Below are 13,862 nucleotides of genomic sequence, written 5' to 3'. Positions count from 1 at the left end.
ATGGTCAGAAAGCTTAAGTCACAGAGCGAAAGAGAGGAAGGCGAAAAAATTGATTGATTGATTCGTGGGGTTTAACGTCCCAAAACCACCATATGATTATGAGAGACGCCGTAGTGGAGGGCTCCGGAAATTTTGACCACCTGGGGTTCTTTAACGTGCACCCAAATCTGAGCACACGGGCCTCGACATTTCCGAAGGCGAAAAAAAAGATTAGAAAACAATTCCTGTAACATGGCAACAGATTAGTAAAAAAAAAAAAAAATTCAGCGCCCAATGTTTGGGTCGAACCCACGAACCTGAGATAATTAGTCTCATGCTCTACCGACTGAGCTAGCCGGGCAGACAGTACCTGTTTCAGTTTGCGTCATCTCGTGCGTTCATGGTCAGAAAGCTTAAGTCAAAGAGCGAAGGAGAGGGAGGCGAAGAAAGATTGGAAAACAATCCGTCTAACACGGGAACAGATCTGTAAAAAAATGCAGCGCCCAACTTGTGGCTTGAAGCAACGATTCTGAGATCAAAAGTCTCATGCTCTACCGACTGAGCTAGCCGGGCAGAGAGCAACCGTTTCAGTTTGCTTCACCCCGTGTGTTAATGGTCCGTAAGATTAAGTCAAAGAGCGAAGGAGAAGAAGGCAAAGAAAGATTGGAAAACGATTCCTGTAACAAGGGAACAGATGAGTAAAAAATGCAGCGCCCAACTAGAGGCTGGAACCAACGACTCTGATATAAAAGCCTCCTGCTCTACCAACTGAGCTAGCCGGGAAGAACGCACCTGTTTCAGTTTGCTTCACCCCGTGTGTTCATGGTCAGAAAGATTAAGTCAAAAAGCGAAGGAGAGGAAGGCGAAGAAATATTGGAAAACAATTCCTGTAACATGGCAACAGATCAGTAAAAAATTCAGCGCCCAACGTGGGGCTCGAAACCACGACCCTGAGATTAAAAGTCTCATGCTATACCGACTAAGCTAGCCGGGCAGACAGCACCCGTTTCAGTTTGCGTCCCCCAGTGCGTTCATGGTCAGAAAGCTTAAGTCAAAGAGCGAAGGAGAGGGAGGCGAAAAAAGATTAGAAAACGATTCCTGTAACATGGCAACAGATTAGTAAAAGAATTCAGCGCCTAACGTTTGGCTCGAACCCACGACCCTGAGATTAAAAGTCTCATGCTATACCGACTAAGCTAGCCGGGTAGACTGCACCCGTTTCAGTTTGCGTCATCCCGTGCGTTCATGGTCAGAAAGCTTAAGTCACAGAGCGAAAGAGAGGAAGGCGAAAGAAGATTGAAAAACAATCCGTGTAACATGGGAACAGATAAAAAAATGCCGCGACCAACGTGGGGCTCGAACCCACGAACCTGAGATCAAAAGTCTCATGCTCCACCGACTGAGCTAGCCGGGCGGACAGTACCCGTTTAAGTTTGCGTCATCTCGTGCGTTCATGGTCAGAAAGCTTAAGTCACAGAGCGAAAGAGAGGAAGGCGAAGGAAGATTGAAAAACAATCCGTGTAACATAGGAACAGATAAATAAAAAAATGCAGCGCCCCAATTGGGGCTTGAACCAACGACTCTGAGATTAAAAGTCTCATGCTCTACCAACTGAGCTAGCCGGGCAGACATCAATCGTTTCAGTTTGGTTCACCCCGTGTGTTCATGGTCAGAAAGATTTAATCAAAGAGCGAAGGAGAGGAAGGCAAAGAAAGAGTGGTAAAGAATTCCTGTAACATGGGAACAGATCAGTGAAAAAATTCAGCGCCCAACGTGGGGCTTGAACCCATGACCCTGAGATTAAAAGTCTCATGCTCTACCGACTGAGCTAGCCGGGCAGGCAGGCCCTGTTTCAGTTTGCGTCACCCCATGCGTTCATGGTCAGAAAGTTTAAGTCAAACAGCGAAGGAGAGGAAGGCGAAAAAAGATCGGAGAACAATCCGTGGAACAGATCGATAAAAAAGTGCAGCGCCAAACGTGGGGCTTGAACCAACGATTCTGAGATTGAAAGTCTCATGCTCTAGCGACTGAGCTAGCCGGGCGGACAGTACCCATTTCAGTTTGCGTCATCCCGTGCGTTCATGGTCAGAAAGCTTAAGTCGCAGAGCAAAAGAGAGGAAGGCGAAGGAAGATTAGAAAACACTCCGTGTAACATGGGAACAGATCAGTAAAAAAATGCAGCGCCCATCTTGGGCGCTCGAACCCGCGGCCCTGAGATTATTAGTCTCATGCTCTACCGACTGAGCTAGCCGGGCAGACAGCAACCGTTTCAGTTTACGTAATCCCGTGAGTTCATGGTCAGAAAGCTTAAGCCACAGAGCGAAAAAGAGGAAGGCGAAAAAAGATTATAAAACAATTCCTGTAACATGGCAACAGATTAGTAAAAAAATTCAGCGCCCAACGTTTGGCTCGAACCCACGAACCTGAGATTATTAGTCTCATGCTCTACCGACTGAGCTAGCCGGGTGGACAGTACCTGTTTCAGTTTGCGTCATCTCGTGTGTTCATGGTCAGAAAGATTAAGTCAAAAAGTGAAGGAGAGGAAGGCGAAAAAATATTAGAAAACGATTCCTGTAACATGGCAAGAGATTAGTAAAAAAATTCAGCACCGAACGTTTGGCTCGAACCCACGACCCTGAGAATAAAAGTCTCATGCTCTATCGACTGAGCTAGCCGGGCAGACAGCACCCTTTTCAGTTTGCGTCATCTCGTGCGTTCATGGTCAGAAATATTAAGTCAAACAGCGAAGGAGAAGAAGGCGTAGATAGACTGGAAAACAATCCGTGTAACATGAGAACAGATCGGTAAAAAAAGCAGTGCCCAACGTGGGGCTCGAACCTACGACCTTGAGATTGAAAGTCTCATGCTCTCTGAACTGAGCTAGCTGGGCAGACGGCCCCCGTTTATGTTGCATCACTCCGTCCGTTCATGGTCAAAACGTTTAAGTCAAAGAGCGAAGGAGAGGGAGGCGAAGAAAGATTAGAAAACAATTGCTGTAACTAGGCAACAGATTAGTAAAAAAAATTAAATGCCCAACGTTTGGCTCGAACCCACGGCCCTGAGAATAAAAGTCTCATGCTCTACCGACTGAGCTAGCCGGGCAGACAGCACCCGTTTCAGTTTGCGTCACCCCGTGCGTTCATGGTCAGAAAGCTTAAGTCAAAGAGCGAAGCAGAGGGAGGCGAAGAAAGATTGGAAAACAATCCGTCTAACATGGGAACAGATCAGTAAAAAAATGCAGCGCCCAACTTGGGGCTTGAACCAACGATTCTGAGATTAAAAGTCTCATGCTCTGGCGACTGAGCTAGCCGGGCGGACAGTACCCGTTTCAGTTTGCGTCATCCCGTGCGTTCATGGTCAGAAAGCTTAAGTCGCAGAGCGAAAGAGAGGAAGGCGAAGGAAGATTAGAAAACACTTCGTGTAACATGGGAACAGATCAGTAAACAAATGCAGCGCCCATCTTGGGCGTTCGAACCCGCGGCCGTGAGATTATTAGTCTCATGCTCTACCGACTGAGCTAGCCGGGCAGACAGCAACCGTTTCAGTTTGCTTCACCCCTTGTGTTAATGGTCAGAAAGATTAAGTCAAAGAGCGAAGGAGAAGAAGGCAAAGAAAGATTGGAAAACGATTCCTGTAACATGGGAACAGATGAGTAAAAAATGCAGCGCCACAATAGAGGCTGGAACCAACGACTCTGATATAAAAGCCTCCTGCTCTGCCAACTAAGCTAGCCGGGCAGACAGCACCCGTTTCAGTTTGCTTCACCCCGTGTGTTCATGGTCAGAAAGATTAAGTCAAAGCGAAGGAGAGGAAGGCGAAGAAATATTGCAAAACAATTCCTGTAACATGGCAACAGATCAGTAAAAAATTCAGCACCCAACGTGGGGCTCGAAACCACGACCCTGAGATTAAAAGTCTCATGCTCTACTTACTGAGCTAGCCGGGCAGACAGTACCCGTTTCAGTTTGCGTAATCCCGTGCGTTCATGGTCAGAAAGCTTAAGTCACAAAGCGAAAGAGAGGAAGGCAGAAGAAGATTGGAAAACAATCCATGTAACATGGGCACAGATCAGTAAAAAAAATGCAGCGCCCAATGTGGGGCTCGAATCCACGACCCTGAGATTATCAGTCTCATGCTCTACCGACTGAGCTAGCCGGGCGGACAGTACCTGTTTCAGTTTGCGTCATCTCATGCGTTCATGGTCAGAAAGATTAAGTTAGGAAGTGAAGGAGAGGAAGGCGAAAAAAGATTAGAAAACGATTCCTGTAACATGGCAACAGATTAGTAAAAAAATTCAGCGCCCAACGTTTGGCTCGAACCCACGACCCTGAGATTAAAAGTCTCATGCTCTACCGACTAAGCTAGCCGGGCAGACAGCACCCGTTTCAGTTTGCGTCCCCCGTGTGTTCATGGTCAGAAAGCTTAAGTCAAAGAGCGAAGGAGAGGGAGGCGAAGAAATATTGGAAAACAATTCCTGTAACAAGGCAATAGATCAGTAAGAAATTCAGCGCTCAACGTGGGGCTCGAACCCACGACCCTGAGATTAAAAGTCTCATGCTCTACCAACTGAGCTAGCCGGGCAGACAGTACCCGTTTCAGTTTGCGTCATCCCGCGCGTTCATGGTCAGAAAGCTTAAGTATCAGAGCAAAAGAGAGGAAGGCGAAAGAAGATTGAAAAACAATCCGTGTAACATGGGAACAGATCAGTAAAAAAATGCAGCGCCCATCTTGGGCGCTTGAACCCGCGGGCCTGAGATTATTAGTCTCATGCTCTACCGATTGAGCTAGCCGGGCAGACAGTAACCGTTTCAGTTTGCTTCACCCTGTGTGTTAATGATCAGAAAGATTAAGTCAAAGAGCGAAGGAGAAGAAGGCAAAGAAAGATTGGAAAACGACTCCTGTAACATGAAACAGATGAGTAAAAAATGCAGCGCCCAACTAGAGGCTGGAACCAACGATTCTGAGATTGAAAGTCTCATGCTCTAGCGACTGAGCTAGCCGGGTGGACAGTACCCGTTTCAGTTTGCGTCATCCCGTGCGTTCATGGTCAGAAAGCTCAAGTCGAAGAGCGAAAGAGAGGAAGGCGAAGGAAGATTTGAAAACAATCCGTGTAACAAGAGAACAGATCAGTAAAAAAATGCAGTGCTCATCTCGGGGCTCGAACCAGCGGCCCTGAGATTATTAGTCTCATGCTCTAACGACTGAGCTAGCCGGGCAGACAGCAGCCGTTTCAGTTTGGTTCACCCCGTGTGTTAATGGTCAGAAAGATTAAGTCAAAGAGCGAAGGAGAAGAAGGCAAAGAAAGATTAGAAAACGATTCCTGTAACTTTGGAAACGATCAGTAAAAAAAATTCAGCACCCAACGTGGGGCTGGAACCCACGACCCTGAGATTAAAAGTCTCATGCTCTACAGACTGAGATAGCCGGGCGGACAGTACGTGTTTCAGTTTGTGTCATCCCTTGCGTTCATGGTCAGAAAGCTTCAGTCACAGAGCGAAAAAGAGGAAGGCGAAGAAATATTTAAAAACAATTCCTGTAACATGGCAACAGATCAGTAAAAAATTTGGCGCCCAACGCGGGGCTCGAACCCACGACCCTGAGATTAAAAGAATCATGCTCTACCGACTGAGCTAGCCGGGCAGACAGTACCCGTTCCAGTTTGCGTAATCCCGTGCGTTCAAGGTCAGAAAGCTTAAATCACAGAGCGAAAGAGAGGAAGGCGCAAGAAGATTGGAAAACAATCCGTGTAACATGGGCACAGATCAGTAAAAAAATGCAGCGCCCAACGTGGGGCTCGAATCCACGACCCTGAGAATATTAGTTTCATGCTCTACCGACTGAGCTAGCCGGGCGGACAGTACCCCTTTCAGTTTGCGTCATCTCGTGAGTTCATGGTCAGAAAGAGTTAGTCAAAAAGTAAAGGAGAGGAAGGCGAAAAAAGATTAGAAAACAATTCCTGTAACTTGGAAACAGATTAGTAACAAAATTCAGCGCCCAACGTTTGGCTCGAACCCACGACCCTGAGATTAAATGTCTCATGCTCTACCGACTGAGCTAGCCGCGCAGACAGCACCCGTTTCAGTTTGCGTCACCCCGTGCGTTCATGGTCATAAAGCTTAAGTCAAATAACGAAGGAGAAGGAGGCGAAGAAAGATAGGAAAACGATTCCTGTAACATGGGAACAAATCAGTGAAAAAATTCAGCGTCCAATGTGGGGCTCGAACCCAAGAGCGTGAGATTAAAAGTCTCATGCTCTACCGACTGAGCTAGCCGGGCAGACAGGCCCTGTTTCAGTTTGCGTCACCCCATGCGTTCATGGTCAAAAAGTTTAAGTGAAAGAGCGAAGGAGAGGAAGGCGAAGAAAGATCGGAGAACAATCCGTAGAACAGATAAATAAAAAAGTGCAGCGCCAAACGTGGGGCTTGAACCCACGACTCTAAGGTCAAAAGTCTCATGCTTTGCCGGCTGAGGTAGCCGGGCAGACAGCACCGGTTTCAGTTTGCGTCATCTTGTGCGTTCATGGTCAGAAAGAATAAGTCAAACAGCGAAGGAGAGGAAGGCGTAGATAGATTGGAAAACAATCCGTGTAACATGGGAACAGATCAGTAAAAAAATGCAGCGCCCAACTTGAAGCTTGAACTAACGATTCTGAGATTAAACGTCTCATGCTCTAGCGACTGAGCTAGCCGGGCGGACAGTACCGGTTTAAGTTTGCGTCATCCCGTGCGTTCATGGTCAGAAAGCTTAAGTCGCAGAGCGAAAAAGAGGAAGGCGAAGAAATATTGGAAAACAATTCCTGTAACATGGCAACAGATCAGTAAAAAAATGCAGCGCCCATCTTGGGGCTCGAACCCGCGGCACTGATATTATTAGTCTCATGCTCTACCGACTGAGCTAGCCGGGCGGACAGTATTCGTTCGAGTTTGCGTCATCTCGTGCGTTCATGATCAGAAAGATTAAGTCAAAGAGCGAAGGAGAGGAAGGCGAAGAAATATTGGAAAACAATTCTTGTAACATGGCAATAGATCAGTAAAAAATGCAGCGCCCAACGTGGGGCTCAAACCCGCGGCCCTGAGATTATTAGTCTCATGCTCTACCGACTGAGCTAGCCAGGCGGACAGTACCCGTTTCAGTTTGCGTGATCTCGTGCGTTCATGGTCAGAGAGATTAAGTCAAAGAGTGAAGGAGAGGAAGGCGAAGAAAGATTAGAAAACAATTGCTGTAACATGGCAACAGTTTAGTAAAAAAATTCAGCGCCCAACGTTTGGCTCGAACCCACGACCCGGAGATTAAATGTCTCATGCTCTACCGACTGAGCTAGCCGGGCAGACCGCACCCATTTCAGTTTGCGTCAGCCCGTGCGTTCATGTTCAGAAAGCTTAAGTCAAAGAGCGAAGGAGAAGAAGGCGAAGAAAGATTGGAAAACAATCCGTCTAACATGGGAGCAGATCCGTAAAAAAACACAGCGCCCAAATTAGGGCTTCAACCCACGACTCCGAGAATAAAAGCCTCATGCTCTACCAACTGAGCTAGCCGGGCAGACAGCAACCGTTTCAGTTTGCTTCACCCCGTGTGTTAATGGTCAGAAAGCTTAAGTCACACAGCGAAAGAGAGGAAGGCGAAGGAAGATTGGAAAACAATCCGTGTAACATGGGAACAGATGAGTAAAAAAATGCAGCCCCCAACTTGGGGCTGGAACCAAGGACTCTGATATAAAAGCCTCATGCTCTACCAACTGACCTAGCCGGGCAGACAGCACCCGTTTCAGTTTGCTTCACCCCGTGTGTTCGTGGTCAGAAGGAATAAGTCAAAAAGCGAAGGAGAGAAGGCGAAGAAATATTGGAAAACAATTCCTGTAACATGGCAACAGATTAGTAAAAAAATTCAGCGCCCAACGTTTGGCTCGAAAACACGACCCGGAGATTAAATGTCTCATGCTCTACCGACTGAGCTAGCCGGGCGGACAGTACCCGTTTCAGTTTGCGTCATCTTGTGCGTTCATGGTCAGAAAGCTTAAGTCAAAGAGCGAAGGAGAAGGAGGCGAAGAAAGATTGGAAAACAATCCGTCTAACATGGGAGCAGATCAGTAAAAGAACACAGCGCCCAAATTAGGGCTTCAACCCACGACTCCGAGAATAAGAGCCTCATGCTCTACCAACTGAGCTAGCCGGGCAGACAGCAACCGTTTCAGTTTGCTTCACCCCGTGTGTTAATGGTCAGAAAGCTTAAGTCACACAGCGAAAGAGAGGAAGGCGAAGGAAGATTGGAAAACAATCCGTGTAACATGGGAACAGATGAGTAAAAAAATGCAGCGCCCAACTTGGGGCTGGAACCAACGACTCTGATATAAAAGCCTCATGCTCTACCAACTGACCTAGCCGTGCAGACAGCACCCGTTTCAGTTTGCTTCACCCCGTGTGTTCATGGTCAAAAAGAATAAGTCAAAAAGCGAAGGAGAGAAGGCGAAGAAATATTGGAAAACAATTCCTGTAACATGTCAACAGATTAGTAAAAAATTCAGCGCCCATTGTTTGGCTCGAAAACACGACCCGGAGATTAAATGTCTCATGCTCTACCGACTGAGCTAGCCGGGCGGACAGTACCCGTTTCAGTTTGCGTCATCTTGTGCGTTCATGGTCAGAGAGATTAAGTCAAAGAGTGAAGGAGAGAAAGGCGAAGAAAGATTAGAAAACAATTTCTGTAACATGGCAACACATTATTAAAAAATGCAGCGCCCATCTTGGGGCTCGAACCCGCGGCCCTGATATTATTAGTCTCATGCTCTACCGACTGAGCTAGCCGGGCGGACAGTATTCGTTTCAGTTTGCGTCATCTCGTGCGTTCATGGTCAGAAAGATTAAGTCAAAGAGCGAAAGAGAGGAATGCGAAGAAATATTGGAAAACAATTCCTGTAACATGGCAACAGATCAGTAAAAAATGCAGCGCCCAACATGGGGCTCGAACACGCGGCCCTGAGATTATTAGTCTCATGCTCTACCGACTGAGCTAGCCGGGCAGACAGTACCCGTTTCAGTTTGCGTAATCCCGTGCGTTCATGGTCAGAAAGCTTAAGTCACAGAGCGAAAGAGAGGAAGGCGCAAGAAGATTGGAAAACAATCCGTGTAACATGGGCACAGATCAGTAAAAAAATGCAGCGCCCAATGTTGGGCTCGAACCCATGACCCTGAGATTAAAAGTCTCATGCTCTACTGACTGAGCTAGCCGGGCAGACAGCACCCGTTTCAGTTTGCGTCATCTCGTGCGTTCATGGTCAGAAAGATTAAGTGAAACAGCGAAGGAGAGGAAGGCGTAGATAGATTGGAAAACAATCCGTGTAACATGGCAACAGATCAGTAAAAAATGCAGCGCCCAACGTGCGGCTCGAACTTACGACCCTGAGATTAAAAGTCTCATGCTCTACCGACTGAGCTAGCCGGGCGGACAGTTCGCGTTTCAGTTTGCGTCATCCCGTGCGTTCATGGTCAGAAAGCTTAAGTCACAGAGCGAAAGAGAGGAAAGCGAAGGAAGATTGGAAAACAATCCGTGTAACATGGGAACAGATCAGTAAAAAAATGCAGCGCCCAACTTGGGGCTTGAACCAACGATTCTGATATAAAAGCCTCATGCTCTACCAACTGAGCTAGACGGGCAGCCCGCACCCGTTTCAGTTTGCTTCACCCCGTTTGTTCATGGTCAGAAAGATTAAGTCAAAAAGTGAAGGAGAGGAAGGCGAAGAAATATTTAAAAACAATTCCTGTAACATGGCAACAGATCAGTAAAAAATTTGGCGCCCAACGCGGGGCTCGAACCCACGACCCTGAGATTAAAAGAATCATGCTCTACCGACTGAGCTAGCCGGGCAGACAGTACCCGTTCCAGTTTGCGTAATCCCGTGCGTTCAAGGTCAGAAAGCTTAAATCACAGAGCGAAAGAGAGGAAGGCGCAAGAAGATTGGAAAACAATCCGTGTAACATGGGCACAGATCAGTAAAAAAATGCAGCGCCCAACGTGGGGCTCGAATCCACGACCCTGAGATTATTAGTTTCATGCTCTACCGACTGAGCTAGCCGGGCGGACAGTACCCCTTTCAGTTTGCGTCATCTCGTGAGTGCATGGTCAGAAAGAATTAGTCAAAAAGTAAAGGAGAGGAAGGCGAAAAAAGATTAGAAAACAATTCCTGTAACTTGGAAACAGATTAGTAACAAAATTCAGCGCCCAACGTTTGGCTCGAACCCACGACCCTGAGATTAAATGTCTCATGCTCTACCGACTGAGCTAGCCGCGCAGACAGCACCCGTTTCAGTTTGCGTCACCCCGTGCGTTCATGGTCATAAAGCTTAAGTCAAATAACGAAGGAGAAGGAGGCGAAGAAAGATAGGAAAACGATTCCTGTAACATGGGAACAAATCAGTGAAAAAATTCAGCGTCCAATGTGGGGCTCGAACCCAAGAGCGTGAGATTAAAAGTCTCATGCTCTACCGACTGAGCTAGCCGGGCAGACAGGCCCTGTTTCAGTTTGCGTCACCCCATGCGTTCATGGTCAAAAAGTTTAAGTCAAAGAGCGAAGGAGAGGAAGGCGAAGAAAGATCGGAGAACAATCCGTAGAACAGATAAATAAAAAAGTGCAGCGCCAAACGTGGGGCTTGAACCCACGACTCTAAGGTCAAAAGTCTCATGCTTTGCCGGCTGAGGTAGCCGGGCAGACAGCACCGGTTTCAGTTTGCGTCATCTTGTGCGTTCATGGTCAGAAAGAATAAGTCAAACAGCGAAGGAGAGGAAGGCGTAGATAGATTGGAAAACAATCCGTGTAACATGGGAACAGATCAGTAAAAAAATTCAGCGCCCAACTTGAAGCTTGAACTAACGATTCTGAGATTAAACGTCTCATGCTCTAGCGACTGAGCTAGCCGGGCGGACAGTACCGGTTTAAGTTTGCGTCATCCCGTGCGTTCATGGTCAGAAAGCTTAAGTCGCAGAGCGAAAAAGAGGAAGGCGAAGAAATATTGGAAAACAATTCCTGTAACATGGCAACAGATCAGTAAAAAAATGCAGCGCCCATCTTGGGGCTCGAACCCGCGGCACAGATATTATTAGTCTCATGCTCTACCGACTGAGCTAGCCGGGCGGACAGTATTCGTTCGAGTTTGCGTCATCTCGTGCGTTCATGATCAGAAAGATTAAGTCAAAGAGCGAAGGAGAGGAAGGCGAAGAAATATTGGAAAACAATTCTTGTAACATGGCAATAGATCAGTAAAAAATGCAGCGCCCAACGTGGGGCTCAAACCCGCGGCCCTGAGATTATTAGTCTCATGCTCTACCGACTGAGCTAGCCAGGCGGACAGTACCCGTTTCAGTTTGCGTGATCTCGTGCGTTCATGGTCAGAGAGATTAAGTCAAAGAGTGAAGGAGAGGAAGGCGAAGAAAGATTAGAAAACAATTGCTGTAACATGGCAACAGTTTAGTAAAAAAATTCAGCGCCCAACGTTTGGCTCGAACCCACGACCCGGAGATTAAATGTCTCATGCTCTACCGACTGAGCTAGCCGGGCAGACCGCACCCATTTCAGTTTGCGTCAGCCCGTGCGTTCATGTTCAGAAAGCTTAAGTCAAAGAGCGAAGGAGAAGAAGGCGAAGAAAGATTGGAAAACAATCCGTCTAACATGGGAGCAGATCCGTAAAAAAACACAGCGCCCAAATTAGGGCTTCAACCCACGACTCCGAGAATAAAAGCCTCATGCTCTACCAACTGAGCTAGCCGGGCAGACAGCAACCGTTTCAGTTTGCTTCACCCCGTGTGTTAATGGTCAGAAAGCTTAAGTCACACAGCGAAAGAGAGGAAGGCGAAGGAAGATTGGAAAACAATCCGTGTAACATGGGAACAGATGAGTAAAAAAATGCAGCCCCCAACTTGGGGCTGGAACCAAGGACTCTGATATAAAAGCCTCATGCTCTACCAACTGACCTAGCCGGGCAGACAGCACCCGTTTCAGTTTGCTTCACCCCGTGTGTTCGTGGTCAGAAGGAATAAGTCAAAAAGCGAAGGAGAGAAGGCGAAGAAATATTGGAAAACAATTCCTGTAACATGGCAACAGATTAGTAAAAAAATTCAGCGCCCAACGTTTGGCTCGAAAACACGACCCGGAGATTAAATGTCTCATGCTCTACCGACTGAGCTAGCCGGGCGGACAGTACCCGTTTCAGTTTGCGTCATCTTGTGCGTTCATGGTCAGAAAGCTTAAGTCAAAGAGCGAAGGAGAAGGAGGCGAAGAAAGATTGGAAAACAATCCGTCTAACATGGGAGCAGATCAGTAAAAGAACACAGCGCCCAAATTAGGGCTTCAACCCACGACTCCGAGAATAAGAGCCTCATGCTCTACCAACTGAGCTAGCCGGGCAGACAGCAACCGTTTCAGTTTGCTTCACCCCGTGTGTTAATGGTCAGAAAGCTTAAGTCACACAGCGAAAGAGAGGAAGGCGAAGGAAGATTGGAAAACAATCCGTGTAACATGGGAACAGATGAGTAAAAAAATGCAGCGCCCAACTTGGGGCTGGAACCAACGACTCTGATATAAAAGCCTCATGCTCTACCAACTGACCTAGCCGTGCAGACAGCACCCGTTTCAGTTTGCTTCACCCCGTGTGTTCATGGTCAAAAAGAATAAGTCAAAAAGCGAAGGAGAGAAGGCGAAGAAATATTGGAAAACAATTCCTGTAACATGTCAACAGATTAGTAAAAAATTCAGCGCCCATTGTTTGGCTCGAAAACACGACCCGGAGATTAAATGTCTCATGCTCTACCGACTGAGCTAGCCGGGCGGACAGTACCCGTTTCAGTTTGCGTCATCTTGTGCGTTCATGGTCAGAGAGATTAAGTCAAAGAGTGAAGGAGAGAAAGGCGAAGAAAGATTAGAAAACAATTTCTGTAACATGGCAACACATTATTAAAAAATGCAGCGCCCATCTTGGGGCTCGAACCCGCGGCCCTGATATTATTAGTCTCATGCTCTACCGACTGAGCTAGCCGGGCGGACAGTATTCGTTTCAGTTTGCGTCATCTCGTGCGTTCATGGTCAGAAAGATTAAGTCAAAGAGCGAAAGAGAGGAATGCGAAGAAATATTGGAAAACAATTCCTGTAACATGGCAACAGATCAGTAAAAAATGCAGCGCCCAACATGGGGCTCGAACACGCGGCCCTGAGATTATTAGTCTCATGCTCTACCGACTGAGCTAGCCGGGCAGACAGTACCCGTTTCAGTTTGCGTAATCCCGTGCGTTCATGGTCAGAAAGCTTAAGTCACAGAGCGAAAGAGAGGAAGGCGCAAGAAGATTGGAAAACAATCCGTGTAACATGGGCACAGATCAGTAAAAAAATGCAGCGCCCAATGTTGGGCTCGAACCCATGACCCTGAGATTAAAAGTCTCATGCTCTACTGACTGAGCTAGCCGGGCAGACAGCACCCGTTTCAGTTTGCGTCATCTCGTGCTTTCATGGTCAGAAAGATTAAGTGAAACAGCGAAGGAGAGGAAGGCGTAGATAGATTGGAAAACAATCCGTGTAACATGGCAACAAATCAGTAAAAAATGCAGCGCCCAACGTGGGGCTCGAACCTACGACCCTGAGATTAAAAGTCTCATGCTCTACCGACTGAGCTAGCCGGGCAGACAGTACCCGTTCCAGTTTGCGTAATCCCGTGCGTTCAAGGTCAGAAAGCTTAAGTCACAGAGCGAAAGAGAGGAAGGCGCAAGAAGATTGAAAAACAATCCGTGTAACATGGCCACAGATCAGTAAAATAATGCAGCGCCCAACGTGGGGCTCGAATCTACGACCCTGAGATTATAAGTTTCATGCTCTACCGACTGAGCTAGCCGGGCGGACAGTGCCC

The 13,862-nt window shown here is 47.3% G+C and overlaps 1 protein-coding gene and 27 non-coding genes across 28 annotated transcripts in view; all 28 read right to left on the bottom strand.

Annotated features, from left to right (window-relative positions):
• Window positions 1-13,862, bottom strand: part of LOC119176671 (unextended protein) — a 418,752-nt gene that overhangs the window by 165,001 nt on the left and 239,889 nt on the right. The window lies entirely within an intron of this gene.
• On the bottom strand, window positions 901-973 carry TRNAK-UUU (transfer RNA lysine (anticodon UUU)). Its single transcript has one exon. It is a non-coding gene; the product is annotated as a tRNA-Lys (tRNA).
• TRNAK-UUU (transfer RNA lysine (anticodon UUU)) lies at window positions 1,113-1,185 on the bottom strand. Its single transcript has one exon. It is a non-coding gene; the product is annotated as a tRNA-Lys (tRNA).
• On the bottom strand, window positions 1,319-1,393 carry TRNAK-UUU (transfer RNA lysine (anticodon UUU)). Its single transcript has one exon. It is a non-coding gene; the product is annotated as a tRNA-Lys (tRNA).
• Window positions 1,745-1,817, bottom strand: TRNAK-UUU (transfer RNA lysine (anticodon UUU)). Its single transcript has one exon. It is a non-coding gene; the product is annotated as a tRNA-Lys (tRNA).
• Window positions 2,374-2,446, bottom strand: TRNAI-AAU (transfer RNA lysine (anticodon UUU)). Its single transcript has one exon. It is a non-coding gene; the product is annotated as a tRNA-Ile (tRNA).
• Window positions 2,797-2,869, bottom strand: TRNAE-UUC (transfer RNA lysine (anticodon UUU)). Its single transcript has one exon. It is a non-coding gene; the product is annotated as a tRNA-Glu (tRNA).
• Window positions 3,009-3,081, bottom strand: TRNAK-UUU (transfer RNA lysine (anticodon UUU)). The gene has a single exon. It is a non-coding gene; the product is annotated as a tRNA-Lys (tRNA).
• TRNAK-UUU (transfer RNA lysine (anticodon UUU)) lies at window positions 3,853-3,925 on the bottom strand. The gene has a single exon. It is a non-coding gene; the product is annotated as a tRNA-Lys (tRNA).
• Window positions 4,066-4,138, bottom strand: TRNAI-GAU (transfer RNA lysine (anticodon UUU)). The gene has a single exon. It is a non-coding gene; the product is annotated as a tRNA-Ile (tRNA).
• Window positions 4,278-4,350, bottom strand: TRNAK-UUU (transfer RNA lysine (anticodon UUU)). Its single transcript has one exon. It is a non-coding gene; the product is annotated as a tRNA-Lys (tRNA).
• Window positions 4,488-4,560, bottom strand: TRNAK-UUU (transfer RNA lysine (anticodon UUU)). Its single transcript has one exon. It is a non-coding gene; the product is annotated as a tRNA-Lys (tRNA).
• TRNAK-UUU (transfer RNA lysine (anticodon UUU)) lies at window positions 5,336-5,408 on the bottom strand. Its single transcript has one exon. It is a non-coding gene; the product is annotated as a tRNA-Lys (tRNA).
• Window positions 5,547-5,619, bottom strand: TRNAK-UUU (transfer RNA lysine (anticodon UUU)). The gene has a single exon. It is a non-coding gene; the product is annotated as a tRNA-Lys (tRNA).
• TRNAI-AAU (transfer RNA lysine (anticodon UUU)) lies at window positions 5,759-5,831 on the bottom strand. The gene has a single exon. It is a non-coding gene; the product is annotated as a tRNA-Ile (tRNA).
• On the bottom strand, window positions 6,183-6,255 carry TRNAK-UUU (transfer RNA lysine (anticodon UUU)). Its single transcript has one exon. It is a non-coding gene; the product is annotated as a tRNA-Lys (tRNA).
• TRNAI-AAU (transfer RNA lysine (anticodon UUU)) lies at window positions 7,022-7,094 on the bottom strand. The gene has a single exon. It is a non-coding gene; the product is annotated as a tRNA-Ile (tRNA).
• Window positions 8,923-8,995, bottom strand: TRNAI-AAU (transfer RNA lysine (anticodon UUU)). The gene has a single exon. It is a non-coding gene; the product is annotated as a tRNA-Ile (tRNA).
• Window positions 9,135-9,207, bottom strand: TRNAK-UUU (transfer RNA lysine (anticodon UUU)). The gene has a single exon. It is a non-coding gene; the product is annotated as a tRNA-Lys (tRNA).
• On the bottom strand, window positions 9,346-9,418 carry TRNAK-UUU (transfer RNA asparagine (anticodon AUU)). Its single transcript has one exon. It is a non-coding gene; the product is annotated as a tRNA-Lys (tRNA).
• TRNAK-UUU (transfer RNA lysine (anticodon UUU)) lies at window positions 9,768-9,840 on the bottom strand. Its single transcript has one exon. It is a non-coding gene; the product is annotated as a tRNA-Lys (tRNA).
• TRNAI-AAU (transfer RNA isoleucine (anticodon AAU)) lies at window positions 9,980-10,052 on the bottom strand. The gene has a single exon. It is a non-coding gene; the product is annotated as a tRNA-Ile (tRNA).
• On the bottom strand, window positions 10,404-10,476 carry TRNAK-UUU (transfer RNA lysine (anticodon UUU)). Its single transcript has one exon. It is a non-coding gene; the product is annotated as a tRNA-Lys (tRNA).
• Window positions 11,243-11,315, bottom strand: TRNAI-AAU (transfer RNA isoleucine (anticodon AAU)). The gene has a single exon. It is a non-coding gene; the product is annotated as a tRNA-Ile (tRNA).
• Window positions 13,144-13,216, bottom strand: TRNAI-AAU (transfer RNA isoleucine (anticodon AAU)). The gene has a single exon. It is a non-coding gene; the product is annotated as a tRNA-Ile (tRNA).
• Window positions 13,356-13,428, bottom strand: TRNAK-UUU (transfer RNA lysine (anticodon UUU)). Its single transcript has one exon. It is a non-coding gene; the product is annotated as a tRNA-Lys (tRNA).
• On the bottom strand, window positions 13,567-13,639 carry TRNAK-UUU (transfer RNA lysine (anticodon UUU)). Its single transcript has one exon. It is a non-coding gene; the product is annotated as a tRNA-Lys (tRNA).
• Window positions 13,779-13,851, bottom strand: TRNAI-UAU (transfer RNA isoleucine (anticodon UAU)). Its single transcript has one exon. It is a non-coding gene; the product is annotated as a tRNA-Ile (tRNA).

This window comes from Rhipicephalus microplus, chromosome X (assembly GCF_043290135.1).
Source record: "Rhipicephalus microplus isolate Deutch F79 chromosome X, USDA_Rmic, whole genome shotgun sequence".
Lineage (NCBI taxonomy): Eukaryota > Metazoa > Arthropoda > Arachnida > Ixodida > Ixodidae > Rhipicephalus > Rhipicephalus microplus.
This window is presented reverse-complemented; position numbering and strand designations above follow the sequence as displayed.